Here is an 18332-nt window from a genome sequence, read left to right as displayed (position 1 = left end):
AGTTGGCAAAACCTCCTACTCTTATAAACTTCAATAGTTGTATAACCCCCTACTTCTCTTCTTGCTGTCACCTCTAAGCATTCTGCATATTCCCCATATTCATTGCAGAATTTGGGCCTTATTCATAATTTCAGCTTTGCATCAAGTTCTGTTAACACATAGATGGGCCATTCAACTCCTTGGTCTCAAAATATTTAAACCTTCCCATTTCTTGATATTCACTTTCACTGTACATGAGCCAGCCATTCCCATGGTCACTTTCTCATCCTGATAATAACCTGGTACTTCTCCTCTCCTAATATATGAGATTGAAGTATTTCAGTCTTTGACTGAAACCATGTCACTTCCATTTATTCACATGACATCTCATTATTTGCTTTCAGAATGACCACTGGCCATGAATCCATCTACTTTCTTCCTTTGTTCACTTCCTTTCTTAATCCCATGATGTATCACTTTATTCTCCAAACAATATTGTTAACTTTCATTGTTCCGTAAACTTCTTGTGCTCATCTGTATTTTAGTTTGTATAATTGACTTGTATTCATTTATTGTTACATCAAACATTATAAGTCCATGATCTGTGCCTCATCACAGTGAAGATCTTTGTAATTTTCTATGTTGCCACATTGAACAGAAGGCATGCAAATGGGCCCCGCTATGCTAGTAAGGCCAAAAGCAGCAATGAGAGTGATTACGCATTTCCTACCTTCCTATTATCTTTAAGTGAATCTCTTCCACAGTTGGTTATACTTGAGTACTCTTACTCAACCCTAGAAGATCTCCAGGAGGTGTCATTTATCTTAATTTCTACTGATAATAGACACAGATGTTTAGAGTAAACAGAATGAATTGTGAATACAGAGTAGCTCTCCAAAATCACCTACATATTTGTGTCCGGGGAACCTCTTGTGGAATAGAAAGGACATTGGAAATTAAAAGTCATCAATGGCTTCTTCACTTGCTTGTCAAATTTAGAACTTTTTGTTTTCATATTCAATACTTTAATTTGAAAACCTCAAGCAATTTCATCAAAATTTTTGCTAGAACATTTTTTTATTTTTAATTTCAATTCCAGTATAGTTCACATACAGTGTTATATTAGTTTCAGGTGTGCAATGTAGTGATTCAGCACTTCTATGCATAGTGCTCGTCATGATCAGTGTGCTCCTTAATCCCCTTCACCTATTTCCCTTTCCTCCCCCCCACCTCCCCTCTCCTATCAGTTTGTTCTCTATAGTTAACAGTTTGCTTCTTGGTTTGCCTCCCTCTATTTTTTCCCTTTGCTCATTTGTTTTGTTTCTTAAATTTCACATATGAGTGAAATCGTATGGTATTTGTCTTCCTTTGATTGACTTATTTCACTTAGCTTTATACTCTCTAGCTCTATCCATGTCATTGCAAATGGCAAGATTTCATTCTTTTTTATGGCTGAGTAGTAGTCCATCACACACACACACACACACACCCTCATCTTCTTTATCCATTCATCTATGAATGGGCACTTGGCTGCTTCCATATCTGCTATTTTATGATTTCCTGTCTCACATTTAGGTCTTTCATCCATTTTTAAGTTTTTAAAGTTTTTTTATTATGTTCAGTTAGCCACATATAGTAGCACATCATTAGTTTTTGATGTGTTCAATGATTCATTGGTTGCGTATAATACCCAGTGCTCATCACAACATGTGCCTCCTTAATACCCATACCCATTTTGAATTTATTTTGTGTATGGTGTAAGAAAGTGGTCCAGTTTCTTTCTTTTGCATGTAGCTGTCCAGATTTCCCAACACCATTTGTTGTACAGACTGTCTTTTTCCCACTGGATATCCTTTCTTGCTTTGTTGAAGATTAATTGACCTCATAATTGTAGGTTTATTTCTGGATTTTCTATTCTGTTCCATTGATCTATGTGTCTGTTTTTCTGCCAGTACCGTACTGTCTCATTACTACAGCTTTGTAGTATAACTTGAAGTCTAGAATTGTGATACCTCCGGTTTTATTCCAGTTTTTTGTCCCTAGCTCCATCACTGCAGACAGGGTCTTGGCAGTGGATTCCACCGGCATCCTACTTATGGTGCAGGGGAGTCGCAGCCAGCATTCTCACAGCCCAGGCACCACTCCCTCTGCAGTGTGGCAGGGTGCTCTTCACGGGGGCCAATGGAAGTATCTCACTGCAGCTCACTGTGCCTCATGACCTGCTGATGTTCCGTGCTTGCTCACCCTGCTGTAGAGGCCACAGCCCTCCCGGCTCTCCTCTGACAATCACCCTAAATCCTAGCCAGCCTCTTCTCAGACCCAGCCCAAACCCCTTCCTTGCTCTGGACTTTTTGGGTATGCCCTGGAAGAAATGGGATAGAGTAGTGAGCTTGAAAGTAGCAACTCCTGAATAAGCCTGGGACAGACCATCTTCCTCCTTGGAGAAGGGGCCCAGGTGAGGACTAGGAGCTGACACTCCCCTTGTATTCTCACCATACCTGTGTCAGGCTCTCCTCAAGGCAGGAGGCAGCAGCTCTGTTCCAGCCTATAGTATTAGTCAGGCTGGTGAAATCTATGATTAGCTCAGCATCAGTCACAGCAAGAGGGTAGATAATTCATTTCCAAGAATAGGGTTCTGACGTTGGGACTTCCCATTTCCTCAGCTGCAAAGGAGGGAAAAGGGTAGGTCTGTGGACTAATGTTACTCATTGTCACCCTTGGGCTCTGTCAAAGCAATTAAAGATCACTTGTGTTGAGGCCGTGAGGTAGAGCAGTCAGCCTTTAGCGTTACAGTCCCTGAAGTGGGCTGACAGAGCCCTTCAAAGACAGCTGTCATGCAGGATTCTTTACCTGCACGATGAGAGATTAGAAGAAGGTCACTTACCAGATTCAGTCTCTTCTGACAAGGAACACAGGCCTAAGCTGCAGTGGGTTGTAATTCCCCCTACCAAGCATAATTAGAATGGGAGCATTCTATGCAACTAGCTCAAGTTAAGCATTATCGGGTGGAAATATGCCATAGAAGACTTACATACCTATAAGGGCAAATTTATCACCACACTCCACTGGTTTGAAATTTTGATTATTTCAATTTACCTATACTAAGGTTTCCATTTTCAGGATCTAATGAGAAATTCATTTGGAATTCATAATTTAGGGAATAAATTAGGTGATGGCATTGCAGTGCTGCCTTTTTAAACCTCCTAAGAAAGTTCAATTTGCTAATTTTAGCACATTGGTTGAGAGGAAGAACCAGAAGGAAAATTCTGAATATTTGTCCAGTTAATAGTGATAAAGCCCAATTCTATAAGTGTTTATTAAATATCTACTCTGCCAGATACTATGAGTGGTGCTGGGAATGAATGAGATAGGTGGAATAGCACCTTCCTGGGAACACGTCATAGTTTGGTAGGGAAAACAGACGTGTATAGTCTGAAATGCACTGTAATAAAAATATGAGAAAAGTTATATGAGATATCAGAGAAGTAAGTGTCTACATATGTCAAAAGTGAAAAAAAAAAAGGCTTCACAGGGTGCTGATGTTTCATTATTTCATTCTATCAACAAATAACTAATTTGTGCCCACTAAGCATTAGGCAGGAGCTCTAAGCAATGGCATGTTCTTATTTACCTGGGACAGCAGAACTTGACTGAAGCCTCAAGGCCATCCACTCTGTGACTCATATCAATCCAAGAAACAAAAGCAATCTATGAGATCATCTCTTCTCATTGAGTTGTCATGATTTTTCAATTAAATTAAGCAGAAATGACGACCAGCTATGTGTCCAGCACACTGGGTGCTTTATATAAAATGTGTGATTTAATCTTCAAGACAAATCATAGTTCAAAGAATGATTCAGTTCTGTAAACATTTCTTATTTAGCACATCCCCCAGACCAGGAATGGTACTGGGTGCTAGGGTTTCAAGTGTAAGAAGGCATGACTTTTGTCTTCATGGAGCCCCTGTTCAGTGAGAGATGGGCACATAAATCGAATTCCGATTGGCTGTGTTACATGCTGAAATACCAATATCGCTCACGGTGTTGAGGGAACATAGAAGCAGCCCTCACATCCTAATGTGTGGGCTCTGGGAAGACTTCTTGTGGTAGATTTGAAGGGTGGGGAAGTAGGGGTTACTTGAAGTGCAGATTTGAAGGAAGGACCTTTCAGGAAGAGAGGTCAGCCTGACCGTATGCCTGGGGTTGTGATGATGAGAACCAAGGCAGGTGTTACTAGCTCCAGTTCAAGGTGAAGAAACTGAGCCTTGGTGAATTTACAGAACATCTCCTGACCTCCCCTCCCGGGATCACCTCACCGGTAAGTGGTGAGCCACTAGTCAACCCCTGGCTGGTGTGTCTGCGATGTCCATGTTCTTTCCATCACCTTAAGCTGCTTCTTTGTCAAAATTTAACGCTTAATCCTGAAGAAGTGGGAGTCTAAGCACTTTAAGGGGAGGAATTAAATTGACTGTAAATGCCAAGAAGCAAGACGTCAGACAGTTAAGTGAAATTTAATGAAAGGAAAAAACAAAAGAGAAAGGGCAGGTGACAGAAGGTAAAGAAAGAAGAAACAGCGGCAAGAATCCAAATGACCCCGTGAATAGTCTGTATTAAAAGCTCTTGAAAGCTGCCATTGCGAGGGTTTATGTGTGTCTGAATGCGGCCTTCTCCAACTCAGACTCTCTTTGATGACACACTCTTTACCCCAATGATTGCAGCGCTTATGTTCCAATAATGTGAAGTCTCATGGAAGCCTTGACCTTTTCATTTAGTAATTGTTTTCCATACCCATATAAGCCATGCATGTAAAAGCTCCATAGTAATTTTCCTTTGACTTGTGCACTGAGACAAACTTCCTTCATAGAGGAATCACTGCACTGACCACCTTGAAAGGCAGAAGTTCCCCCAGGGTATGAAAGGAACCAGTCATTATTAACATTGGTCTTTTCCTTCTCTTCCTTTGTACCTTTTGTCAGGGTAAAAAGATAGACAATACAAAGCCAAACCAAACCACACAACATCATCTATCCACTAAGGGAAACAAAACAAGCTGGTGACCCTCCATTTAGAAAGGAGCCCGTTTTGGGGTGGTAGCCAGCTGCTTTTTTATATACCTACACGTTCGGTGGCTCAGGAATGGAACCAGTGTGCTGTCTGACCCATTGCTACCACCATCGCCAGCCGGTTGTTAGGATTTGGCATTGTTTTGTTGCATACTTTCCCAGGAATATGACCCAAGGTCATACATTCAAGTAAAAAAGGAATAAAAGTTAATGCACTGTTCAGCTTGGTATTGGGGAAATTCGTTTATAAGCTGTTGTACTGAAAACGCTGCATCCAAAGTAAGGAACAGCCTGGTATCAATTAAATATACCACAGTAGGAACACATCCCCACCAGTTTTCCGCTTCTCAATTTCTTTTCTTTGTCACAAAAATGTGTTAATTTCTGTTAATCACCTGGCTTCATTGCTGTTGTAATTTAACTTTTCTCTGCTTCAGTTCATGAAGCGACTTTCTGTCTCTTTATTTTCTTTCTTAATGAAGGGCTGATTGTGTACATTCTCCATTGGAAGTCTGACAAGGAGAATGCAATTCAGCCTTTTCTCTTACAGTCAGAAAAAACAAAGAGGACAAGGGCAGATGCTGGGGGAAATTTGTAAATATAACAAACCAAAAGTTTACTGTCTGCTTCCTTCCCCTGTTCTTCCACTCCAGCTCTTTCCCTGCCTCCTGTTCGGTAACAGTTGGCCTCAGCTATTCACAGGTTCTCCACAAGGAGGCCATGTTTAACTTTTGTTTGCACTGAAAGAGCTTTAGCAGCGTTTTGGCGTCCTACAATACTGCCAACGTATACTGCATGACCGTGCTCCAGTTCTCATCGCCGTCACGCATGCACACTCACACACGTTTCCAGAAAGAGCTTAGGCTCCATATCCTAAACACCAAAAGGACTTTTAAAAAGTGTTTTGCAGTTAACCAAATTGAGAAAACACCACTTGCTTGACTAAATAGTAGTGGGCTGACCCCTCAGATATACAGTGGATCTAGAAGTATCTGTGGCAGGTGTGGATGCTGAGTGGAAATCGAGGCAAGTCCCAAGACAATTACAGTTGCATTTTCAGCACGGTCATGACTCTTTCATCGCATAACTTTTTTCATTAAAAGGTTCTACCATGTTACCGGGGTTTTCTGGAGATCGAAAGTCTGACCGTGAACATTATGCGACTGTATAATTCAATCTGCGCTCCACAAACTCTGTACATTCCAAACTCCTAGTGATAAAACCAGGCCCAGCAATAAACAACCTGCCATCAGGTGGAAGTGTGATTTATAGAACCAGTCTTGAGCAGATCCAGAAGGCAAAAATAAGTCATAGGAACCAGGTAACTTATATTCCCAGTGTGACTACTCCTGCCATTTGGTTAAAACTCCCTCAGTGCACATGTATGACCTCCTAGGTAATTTCTGATGGCCAGCTGACTATGGAGGAAAAACTGCGGCTGTTATAGGTGGAACCACATTAAATCCTGGCACTAGCAAATAGTAGACTGGTGGTGTTACAACTGCACTCGGAAGGGGCCCTGATAGACTTAGATCAAGGATGTGCTCCCAATGGGCAGAAACTCAAGCAGTGCATCAAATAGTCCAGTTCCTTTAGGAGAGAAAGCTGTGAATATGGATTCATGGGCATTGCTGGATGCTCAGGAATTTGTAAAGAATAGGATTCGTTGATTAATGACAAGAATTTCTGCAGAAGAGGTATGTGAATAAACCTCGCAGTACGGGCAGAGGCGTTGAAGATGAAATCTCTGTCCTATGCAAAGACTCACGAAAGGTTATTCAGTGCAGAAGAGTTCCAATAATCAGATGGACAAAATGGCCCCTTCTGCAGATGTTGAGAACATCCCTAACACAGTGGGTTCATGAACAAAGGGAACATAATGCCTAAGCTGAAGGTATGTCATGGACTTCCCCCAACCAACATGATCTGGTTACTACAATCCTGAAGGCCCAAACTGCCAATCACAGAGCCCGATATTATGCATCTTTCCTGGTATTGCAAACCAGCCAGCTACATGAAGCAGAATTAATACGTGTGGATTCTTTCCATCATTGTGGTGCTGTGTTACCTACATCGGAATAAACTTTATTCTGGATTTGCATGTGGTAACCCTGCCTGTCTGTAAATTTACAAATTACTTTAATGTCCAGTGTTGCTCTCCAAAGTAATGGCTAAATCTCTTCCTAAAAAAGTGAAACATGGGCATTTGCCTATCAAATTCACTGGCATATAACACAGAAGCAGCTGCTCTTATAAAATGATGAACTGGGCAATTGAAGACCCAATTAAGGAAACATCAGGGAGATGACTGTTGGAGTTTGGAGTACTGTCCTACAGAATATTGTAAAAGCTCCAAGTCCAAAACAAGTTTACAGTGTTGTTTCTCCCATACCAGAATATATGGGTCCTGGAATCCTAGGGTAGAGTGAGAAAGAAAGGAAACACGGTTCATTGTATTAATCAACACCAAATCACAGACCATGGCTAGTGTCTTCTCTGGTTAAATGATCGAAGAATTGGATGGACAGGATCTGAAGATGTCTGACAAAAAGATTTGGGGAAGAGATGTGGATAAGATTATCTGAGAAGATGCCCAGAATGTGTGAATATTTACTCATGTGATTCTCACCCAAAAGGCCCCAGTTGTTGGGGAGACTCTCTTATAAAGGATTTCAAACATTAAAAAGGTATCCATACAAATATAATGACAACCTGTGTACCCACTACCCAGATTAAGAAATAAACCCTTACCAGTACTATTTAAGGTCCCTGATAACCTTTCATGAGCTCATCTTCCTTACTCTGTATACCATGCTCCCAGATTTAACCACTACCCTGAATTTATTTTTTTATTTTCCCATTCATACTTTCATAAGTTTATTACACATGTATATGTCAATAAAAATGTATAACACTGATTTTTATATTTTTACATTTTATATAAACGGGATCACACTATCTCCATCTTTCTGCAACTTTATTTTTTACTTAAGATTAGGAAAATCATCTGTATTTAATTTTCAATTACGTATAATAATCCAATGTGTGAATTTATTTCAATTACACTTATCCATTTCCTTTTGAGTATTATGTAAGTTGTTTCTAAATTTCTTTTTAGTATTATAAATAATTCTGTAATTTTTGTACCTGTATCCTTGTACATTTAGTTTATCTTGGGTATTCTGTGTAAGTAATCCTGGTGTTTGAATAAAAACGCTTATGAACACTGATTTCTACTTTATAAAGTGTGTTATATAGTGCATTAGAAATACACCTACATATGTGCATATATATATGTATGTGAGTATGTGTGTATAGTCGGTGTGTGTGTGTGTGTGTGTGTGTTAACAGATTTATTAGGTTAAACAGTCCATGATGGGTATTTGTTTCTTCTGAGATTTGTTCTGGAGTTTGAAGTCAGCAGACTGGCAGGCAGGAAGAACATTTGGGAAGTGAAGGGACAAGAAAAACTGGAACCTTCATGGATGAGCTAGAACTCATAAAGATGGACTGGAACCCATGTTGGCTGCTTACTGCATCCAAGCTTGCAACTTACATGATGGGAGTGTCCTGCAGTAGAAGCTGATGCTCTGAATCATAGAGTTGTTTCATATATGTGGACCAGGAGTTGGAGAAGCAGAAAGAGTAAATCTAGCAGGTGCTGGAGGACCTGTATACCCAGTTGCTACTGCATATAAATAGGTGAACCAGTACAAGCTTCATGTATGAGCTGCAACAGTGCCTTTTGCTGAGCTTCAACCTTCTGAGCATATACAGAATATGGCTTATGTTGCATTTCTGCTTACAAATCATATGCAAGATGTCTCTTATAGCCCATAGTAACTGGGACTGGTGCAGGGAGGGGGGCTGTGGGAAACATATTTTCCATATTTTAACAAAATGCAAATCTACCAGATTAACCATATTCTATATTCTCTTTTGTCTCCAGTTCTCTTTGATCTCTATTGCTCCAACTATTGATATGGGTTTACTGATGGTGATTATCTTTACAAATTAGTCCGTAAGTTGAAGACATCCTGACTTAAAAATGAAATAAGTAAGTCAGGAGAATTTGGGTCTTCTCTTAGAGAATGGATGAGTGTGATTTTGGTTGTATGATGAAGAGTTGTGTTATGTTGGAAAGGATACTATTTGGGGGAGATTGGCAGAAGGACCAATGAAAGGAGGGGACTGTGTTGGGCATTAGGACCTGGTGACAGTACAATATAAGATAAAACCCTCCTTTTGGGAATTTTTCTCATTGTGAATAGATTCAGTGGTAGGAAATATCCTCATGCCTGACTTCTTACTGTATAGAACAAAGAGGAAAGACCCTCTACCTACTTATAAATCATTCCTGGGACTTTGAAACTTTAATGAATATCATAAAGATGAAATAAACAACAGGAAGTCAGATTCATCATAATAAAATGAGGGTCACACAGTATATATAAAGAACAATGAAATTTTTTTAATACTTAAAGTGAATAATGAGGACTCTACTATTAATAGCCATTCACCATCCATCATTAGTAACAAACTTTTCAGGAATATTTGTTCTTTCTAAAGAAACTAACCGATCCTCCATTCAGATATTCAGTTTATTGGGGAACCTGGGTGGCTCAGTCAGTTGAGCGTCCACCTCTTGATTTCAGCTCAAGTCATGATCTCAGGGTTGTGAAATCGAGCCCTGCATCGGGCTCCATGCTCAGCGTGGAGTTTGCTCTAGATCCTTTCTCCCTCTTCCTCTGCCCCTCCTCCTGCTCACTCTCTCTCTTTCTAAAAATAAATAAATAAAACCTTTAAAATATATATATTCATGGGGCGCCTGGGTGGCACAGCGGTTGAGCGTCTGCCTTCGGCTCAGGGCGTGATCCCGGCGTTATGGGATCGAGCCCAACATCAGGCTTCTCCGCTATGAGCCTGCTTCTTCCTCTCCCACTCCCCCTGCTTGTGTTCCCTCTCTCGCTGGCTGTCTCTATCTCTGTCAAGTAAATAAATAAAATCTTTAAAAATATATATATATTCATGGTGATGGGTATTAAGGAGGGCACGTGTTGTGATGAGCACTGGGTGTTATACGCAACTAATGAGTCGTTGAACACTACATCAGAAACTAATGAGGGGCACCTGGGTGGCTTAGTTCATTGAGTGGCTGCCTTGGGCTCAGGTCATGATCCCAGGGTCCTAGGATCAAGTCCTGCATCGGGCTCCCTGCTTAGTGGGGAGCCTGCTTCTCCCTCTGCCTCTGCCCCTAACCCCTGCTCGTGCGCTTGCTCTCTCTCTGTCTCTCTCTCTCAAATAAATAAATAAAATCTTAAAAAAAAAAAAAAACTGATGTACTATATGTTGGCTAATTGAATAATTGAACATAAGACAAATACTCAGTTTATTTTAATTTTATTTACTTAAGTGAGTTTTTTATATATTTTTATATATTAATAATATATAATACACTGTTAATGTGAGTATTAAAATATTATATATATGTGTGTGTATATATATATATATTAAAATGAAGGGAGTGAAGAATTATATGGTGATACTTAATTTATCTGATGGTCTGAACCCTGACAGTTGCTAGAGTTGGGAGCATCACTTACTTCTTGGTAGGCTGCTTGATTATCAGCAGTAGCAGTCCTCTGGCTAAACAGAATGTCAGAGGGCCCTGGTAGCCATTCAAGTGTAATGGCATTAAATCTGACACTGCAGTGGGCAAGGCGTCTGGCCCGTCCAACCTCTTAATGACTAGCCCCAAAATATCAGAGACAGCAGGTGTTTCTAGGTGTTCCTACAGAAAAAGACAAAATTGAATTAATTTCAGGTAGAAGCATCTTGCTTTAATTTAGCCTCTAAAAAGAGTGAAACAGAAAACTATATGGTAATGAATTTAAAGTATCAGGAGAGTCAATACCAAATTGCTTTCTGAATACTGATTTCTAGTATTTGTAAAAAGTCTTGTAATGAAAAGCTCTAAATTTCCACCTTCTGCCTCCAAAAGCCAATTATGAACAGTAAATAAGCTGTATAATAACACTCAGTAAATATTGCCAGAATATATTACATAAATTGCTATCAACAATGGCAGCTTAATAAAAGACGTATTATATGTAGGAGAAAAAATCATTTTTCCTCCTTAGAAATATCAGGTGAGCTATGGTTGTCAATATATAAATAAATATAGTGTTGGTATGAAAACAATCATATTCTCAATAATTGCTAGTGCATATATATCAAGCACCTACTTTGTGTTAGCTAGGGTGTCAGGTCTATTATATATACTATCATTAATCCTTACAACCTCTGTGTGGGCGATAATTGTTTTTCCTACTCACAAAAAAGTACATTAAGCCTCAGAGAGGTCAGTTTTCTTGCGAAAGGTCACAGAGATAATTACTGGTAGATCTAGTATTTAAACACTCTCATTCTGCCTCTAAAAACCTTACTTGTAACCATTACACCATCCTGCTGCTTCCACTTAAAATATGCTGTTCCATTACAACCCTCTTCAAATGGAGAATCGCAACAAGAGTAAAACCAGTGTCTTTGCTGAATGAATGGGACCATTTTATGAATGGATTAGAATTAGGAAATTCCGTGGTTTACAAATATCTCAAGATAAGCTTCCGGAGAACGCTTTGATTCAGTCAGTTGTCCCATGAATACTTCAAGGATTTGGAATCATCATTCAAGTTCCTCCATCTCGTGAGAAGCAGAAATGAAATCAAATCTGTACATCTAGATTTTAAGATCAAGAAAAATACCGAAACGTGAAATCATGACAAAATAATAGCTGTTGCACTTTAAGAATAGTATCAGGATGAATACAGGGAGACTTGACTATGGAAAGTTTACAGTAGATAATGCATCTCTCAGATCATCATCACTTTTAATATTAACAGGAGAATGTGTTATAAGCATGGCATAAACCAGAGCCCAGGATGCCAGGTTTCTACATTATGGTATCAGATTCAGGCAGCCCCAATGTACAGCTTTGTCAGCTGTCTTCACCATCAAAAACTGGGACGAGACTACAGAGACAAAGTTGAATATAATTGTGCCTTTTAGGCTGTCAGCAGAACGATGACATGGAGTTTCAGTGACTTGGAAGACAAAGGACTGTGGGCCATCGTGTGTGTGTGTGTGTGTGTGTGTGTGTGTATGCCAATGATTGTGAGATAATTGAGATTGTGTCTGCATTTTATAGTTTTCAGCAACTTCCTTTGGCCTCACTCCCACACTGAACTGCCAGAGTGTTGATCAGCTCCTTATCTTAAAAGCACAGTTCTCTCTCCCTCTCTGCTCATCCCTCTCTCTCTCCCTCTCTTCTCCTCATTCCTCTCACTCCCTCTCCCTCTCTCCATTCCTTTTTCCCTCGCCCTCGCCCTCGCCCTCCGGACTACATTTAGATTTTTCTCAGTTTAAACCATTTATAAATTTAGGACAAAGAGAGACTTTGGAAACTCATATGACTTACAAACAGCATTCGCTTAAGGGACAAAAGATTTAATGAAATTCATGTCAAAATGTTTCTCTTTTCTCCCCAAATGTATTCTCCATTTGCTCAATGCCCAAGTATTAAATTTGATTGTCATTTTTCAAGTCTTTCTCTGAGCACAGAGTTTGTAATCTGGTAACTCAAGGAAATAATCATTTTCCAGAAAAAAAGAATGGAAGGCTATGAAGTAAAAACACAATATTCATTTTTCCTGTTCCTTAAATTTAAAAGATCATAATATCATGGTATTTATAATGGGTATGTAAAAGTTTTTGTAATTAAGGCGGCTTCATTAATGAGATAGTGCTAATGGAAAAAAAATTGGGCTGACTCCCATAAAACTGATGGTTTCCTAAACCCAGAAATTAAATCCATTTAGTGTACGCCTCACCATAGAGAAGTTATAGATGAGATGCTGTGTTCATTGATTATGTTTGAGTAGATAATGAATATGGGTATGTGAAAATCTGACCTTAAAACAGTCATAAATGAAAAAAAAAATGTGAATAACAGTCAATGTTATGAGGAAACCCAATTTCAAAGTAAGAAGCTAAATGAAGTTCTGTAACACCTCTAAGCAGCCATATTTCCATAGCTCTCAGAAGCTCATCTAAAAAATATATATCCTTTGCTATAACATGAATTTATAACAAAAGCTACATGAAGTCTAAACTATTTAATAACTTAAGAGGTGTTAGATTAAATAAATAGATCTTTACTAAATAAACATGCTATTAGTTTTCTTAATTTCCTATTGCTTCCTTTCTCCATGGTATTGATTATTCTTTTTGCATATTCACTGAACACACTGGCATTTTCTTCATGGTTTGTAACTTTTATGGTAGGTGTCATCCAATTAAATTTCACTATCAGCAGCCAAATTTTGTAGAAAGGTACAAAATTGTGGAACCATCATTACTCCTTTCTCATCTACTACCCTTGCCTGGTATTGCCAGGGTGATTAATATAACATGAAAATCTATACCACGTCACTCCCCTAGTGAAATCTTTACTTATTTATTAATCGGCATTTGCTAAGCTTCTACTACATGCTGGACACTCTAAGGCGCTGGGGCTTAGAGGAGCTCACAGTCTAGTCAGAGAGACAAACTAGGAAACAGTTGATTACAATGTACTCAAAATAAACACTGTACTAACTTCGTGCTCTAAATAAGGCAGTAAAGGAAACTATGTGAACATTCGGAAGGGGCTCCTAAAGCAAGGCTCCTTGTTTCCTGTAGAATAGAGTCAAGTTCCTTACTGTGACTAGAAAAGTCATCCTGGTCTGGTCCCTTTCTCCCTCCGGGGCTGTACTGCCTCGCATTTTGTACTCCAGACCCTTTGTTATTGTCCCTCCCATGCTTTGTTGTTTTCTGTTTTTCCTCATTTTATCCCATCTGCGGGTAAACACCTACAGTAACTTGAGTGCCAACACTTAGTTCCGTGCTTTCTGCCTCCACATTGCCTTCCTGACTTTCCTTACCCCCTACCACTTCGTTCCCCCTGCTGAGCCTTCTACTGCTTCTGTGCTGGCACCCACACTGCATCCATCGCCTGGAGTGATGTGACTCACTGCCTCACTAGACTAGGTATTGCATGAGATTAGAAATGGGGAGTCCTCATGTTTGCACCTCGGGGTCTCACGTACCATCAGGTGAGTTAATATTAGTTCATAATTTTCCTGTTACTATAGCACTGTCGCATCCATTATCTCAGCAGCAACTCTCTTAGGCAGGTGGGTTGGGAAGCCCTCCCTTTCATTTAACAGATACGAGACTAATGTTTAAGAGAGTTGAAGTGACTTGCTTAAGGTCACACAACTGGTAAGTGGACAAGTCCGTTCTACAACCCATTTCTGTCTGGTTTGTATTCCAGTCATCCTGAGGTCTGTCAGCTAAATGAACACGATTCCTCCATACCAACACATCTCTCATCACAGTGGACTGTGCAGTCCTGTGCCAAAATGATAGGATGAATAAGTGAAGCAGCTAATCAGTCCGAATTCATTCCTCCATGACAGAGAACTATTTCCTAGGAAACCAAACCTGGGCAATTTTCTCAAAAATCAAAAGGAACAAATAGATGGCATGTTTCGTTAGCAGAAGCTATTCAGTAAGGAAACCGAAATTATTCATTAAGGTATTTTTAAAAACCTTCTATTTAACCACCACATAAAAAAAGCTTGAATATTTTACAGTACTAAAATGTGTATATTCACTTGTGAGATCCTCCTATGAAAGGAAAAAGAGTTTCAAGTAGAAAAGAATAAAATGGTGAATTTTAATAATGCTCTGATGTCTCTAACTCAGAAGTATGGTTTTTTAAGTAAGTTAAATTAACTAAAAATCAAGCTCGTTCTTTTATTTTCCTTTTTAAAAATTCCATCACATATTAACCGAACTCAGCCTGTATCAGCATAACTCCTCAGTGGAAGAGAAAAAAAAATGCAATCATCCATTACAAACAATATCTAAGCAAGTTCTGTTTCTCGCTGTAACCCCTCCTGTCCCCCCAGCACATACAGCAGGCACAGCACGCACACACTCGCACATCGGATTGTGATGTGTGGGGTGTTAAAGAGTAGTTGCCCCTGACCTATCCGCTTAAGCTCCGTCTAATGCAAGGCACACCATAAAAAGAATGTGAGTGTTCTTGTGTGACGTACAGAGAATCAGATCCCTTTTTCTAGGTGCAGCTTGTACCTTAGCCCAGTTGTTCTGGCTTGTACTTAATTTGCTCTTCGAAACGGTTTGTTCTTACTACACCTCTGGAATTCTATGGTTTATCGATGTTCACGTGGACAGTTTTGAGTTGTTACAGACAAAAATGCCAAGCTGAAACCTCTCTATATTTATACTATATGTGGTTACGCCATTAGAACTATTAAATCTTAAGCTCTTTTCTGTTGGACGTGGGGAGAAATGATCCTGGTTCTTACGATCTTGGACATCANCTGCTCTTCCGAAGACTACTCCAACTTCTTGCCCACAACCCCTGTATCTTCTTGTAGCCCCACTGGGTGATGAAGTATTAGGCACTGCCCCTTTCCTCTGCACTGCCACATGGGGCTTTTGTAGACCTTACAGATGCTAACTCAGATGCATGTTTAAACACTGCATTTACTGATGGATCAGATAAGCATCCCAAAGCAGGTCCAAATATTGGGACCAGATGTTGGGAATTTATAAAGCTCCTTTCCCTGTATCTTGCCTTGCCTCCTGTTCAAGACGTGGGGAGGGGGGAGGGGTAGACAATTCATCCTACTACACAGGAAACAAAGTTCCTAGACCCTAATATTATTCTATATACAGATCATCAATAGAAAAGTAGCAGCTGAAGTGTTAATTTCAAGAGTAAGTTCCCTTTGGGTCAACGGCTGGATGTTTCAAAATCAAAAATTACATAAAAGTAGGTAGAGAGGTTATTATGATAGAATCCAGTGTTATTCATCTTGCAAAATTATAAGAACTCCTTATATTAATAGGAGCCTCTGATGCCTAAGTGCAGCCACATCTTTCATTGTGCAGCATGCAGAAATATGGCCAACTAGCTGATACTCTCTTTCCTTTATAGCCTTCTGCTTTCTTAGTTGTGAATTAAGCTGATTTGCCATTTAACATCTGCCAGCAGCCAGCCATTTGTTTTATCTGCTGCCTAAAAGTGTATCGCTGCCTTGCTTTCAATCCACCCCGAAGGTCCCCTCCACCTTACCAAGTTATGAAGGGGAACAGTTCTGACTGGTGGTTCTTCACATATGAACTGTCATCAGAATAATGTTTGTGAGTGCCCATTGGATCAAGTATCTGCCAGCAGTTCTAATCTAAACTTAATTTTCTGGAGTTTGTAAGAAGAAAATGAGATACTAAAGCTTGACTTTTGAAGAGAACAGGTTAGACAGTCAATCAAATTCATGTAATCAGTGTTTCCCCACTGACCCCAGAATAAAGTCCATAATTCTACATATGGCTTTCAAGTCCCTCCCTGATCTGATCTCAACCATCTTTTCCTCTTTTTAGCCCCACAGTGCCGGGAGCATTATAGATCACATTCTCCACACTACTGTCATAGTGATTTTCTTACAAAAATTAATTAACTCATATCATTTCCTTACTCAGAACATTTTGGTGATTTCCCACTGACCTCAGGATAAAGTACCAAATGCAAAACCTGGCTTAGAAGATCACACATGATTGGATGTCTGCCAAATCTCTAATATCTATCAATTTCTTTGACATGCCACACTCTTCCCATATTCTTATGTGTTGTGTGGGACACCCTTCACTAATGTACACACCCTGACACTAACTTACTCATGCTTACAGTCCCCCGTTAACTATGGCTTTCTCAATGAGACTTTTTCTAAATTCGTTCCCCAATACTCTGTATAATAACACCCAACATAATAATTGTGATAATTTTCTAGTGTGAATATCTGATTATTGTTTGCTTTCTGTACTGTATCATAAACCCCCTGTAGGCAGAGATTCTACCAATATCCCCAGGGTTAATGAGCACAGGATAGCACATAGTAGGTGGTGAATAATATTTGATGCATCCATGAATAAATAAGAATATTGAATAAATAAGAATTCAGCACAAATAGATATTCTGAAAGGATGAATGGAACCTACTCTCTTGCCAAACTAAATCCCCCCCTGTGTTTTTCTACCAAAGCAACTTCTCTCTTCCTATATTTGCTCCTTGAAATTCCCTCATTCCAAATCTCCACCTGTTGATAATTAGTTTTTATTTTCTCAGCACCTACTCAAATGCAACTGTATAAAGTCTACCCAGTTTCCCAACCAGAATTGATTTCCACTTTGTATGTTCCCTGTGCTTATAGTATTATCCTTTCGTTTCTTCCTAAGAAAAATTATTTATCACATTCTACCGCAGAGCATGCTTGAAAGCCTGCATGTTTTCCCCTTCTAGACTTCATGCTCCTGGGGAACATGAATGAGCATTGTTAATGCTTATTTCATATTACATAGAGTAAATGCAGAAAAGGACACTATGGAAGTTAATGACAGCTGATTCCTCAATATTCATTACCCCCTTTTCCTAACATAATGGAATTTATAGTTGGGTCCATGCCCACCAAGAAAAGACTACATTTTCCAGCCTCTTTTGTAGCAGCATTGAACCATACTACCAAGTTCTGACCAGCGGGATAGAAGTGAAGTTCCAACTTCTGGGTTGTGTCATTGAAGGGAATGAGTGTACCTTTGCTTCATTTTCCTTTTTGTTAGAATAGAACACAAAAAGAAGAGTCATTTTAGAGCTCAGCCAGGCAAAGAAGGAAAATACCCCAGAGTAGACAGAACAAGATGGAAGGAGTTAAGGGCCTGATACTATGGACATCAGGCATGCATAACAACTCAGCATCTCATGGAGCAGACACATGCTTCCAGGTCAGACTTTGAAATATAGGGAAAAGAAACTTGATCTAGTTTCAGACACTGTTCTCTGTCTCAGTTACATGCAGCTGACTGGATAGCTTCACTAATACAATGTTATTGGCAACTTTCTAGTTTATACACTTTTCAAAGGAAAAGCAACTTACAATGAGGTACTTGGACATTTTCACTGGATGCCACAATAAGCAGGATTGCTACCATTTTGCATGCCCTTAAATCCTTTAGCTTTCTTTTGGTCAGACATGTGATATATGTTGTTTTGTGCTCAAAAATAGTCATAATTTTACCAGTAGGTGTCTTGCATCAGGCCATTCTGCCACTTTTTCAAATAGGCAAGTTCATTCAGCATTTGTGGATGACCTCTGCTTTGCTATGT

This window comes from Ursus maritimus, assembly GCF_017311325.1.
Source record: "Ursus maritimus isolate PB19 chromosome X unlocalized genomic scaffold, ASM1731132v1 scaffold_X1, whole genome shotgun sequence".
Classification (NCBI taxonomy): Eukaryota; Metazoa; Chordata; class Mammalia; order Carnivora; family Ursidae; genus Ursus; species Ursus maritimus.
Note: the sequence above shows the minus strand (reverse complement) of the source record.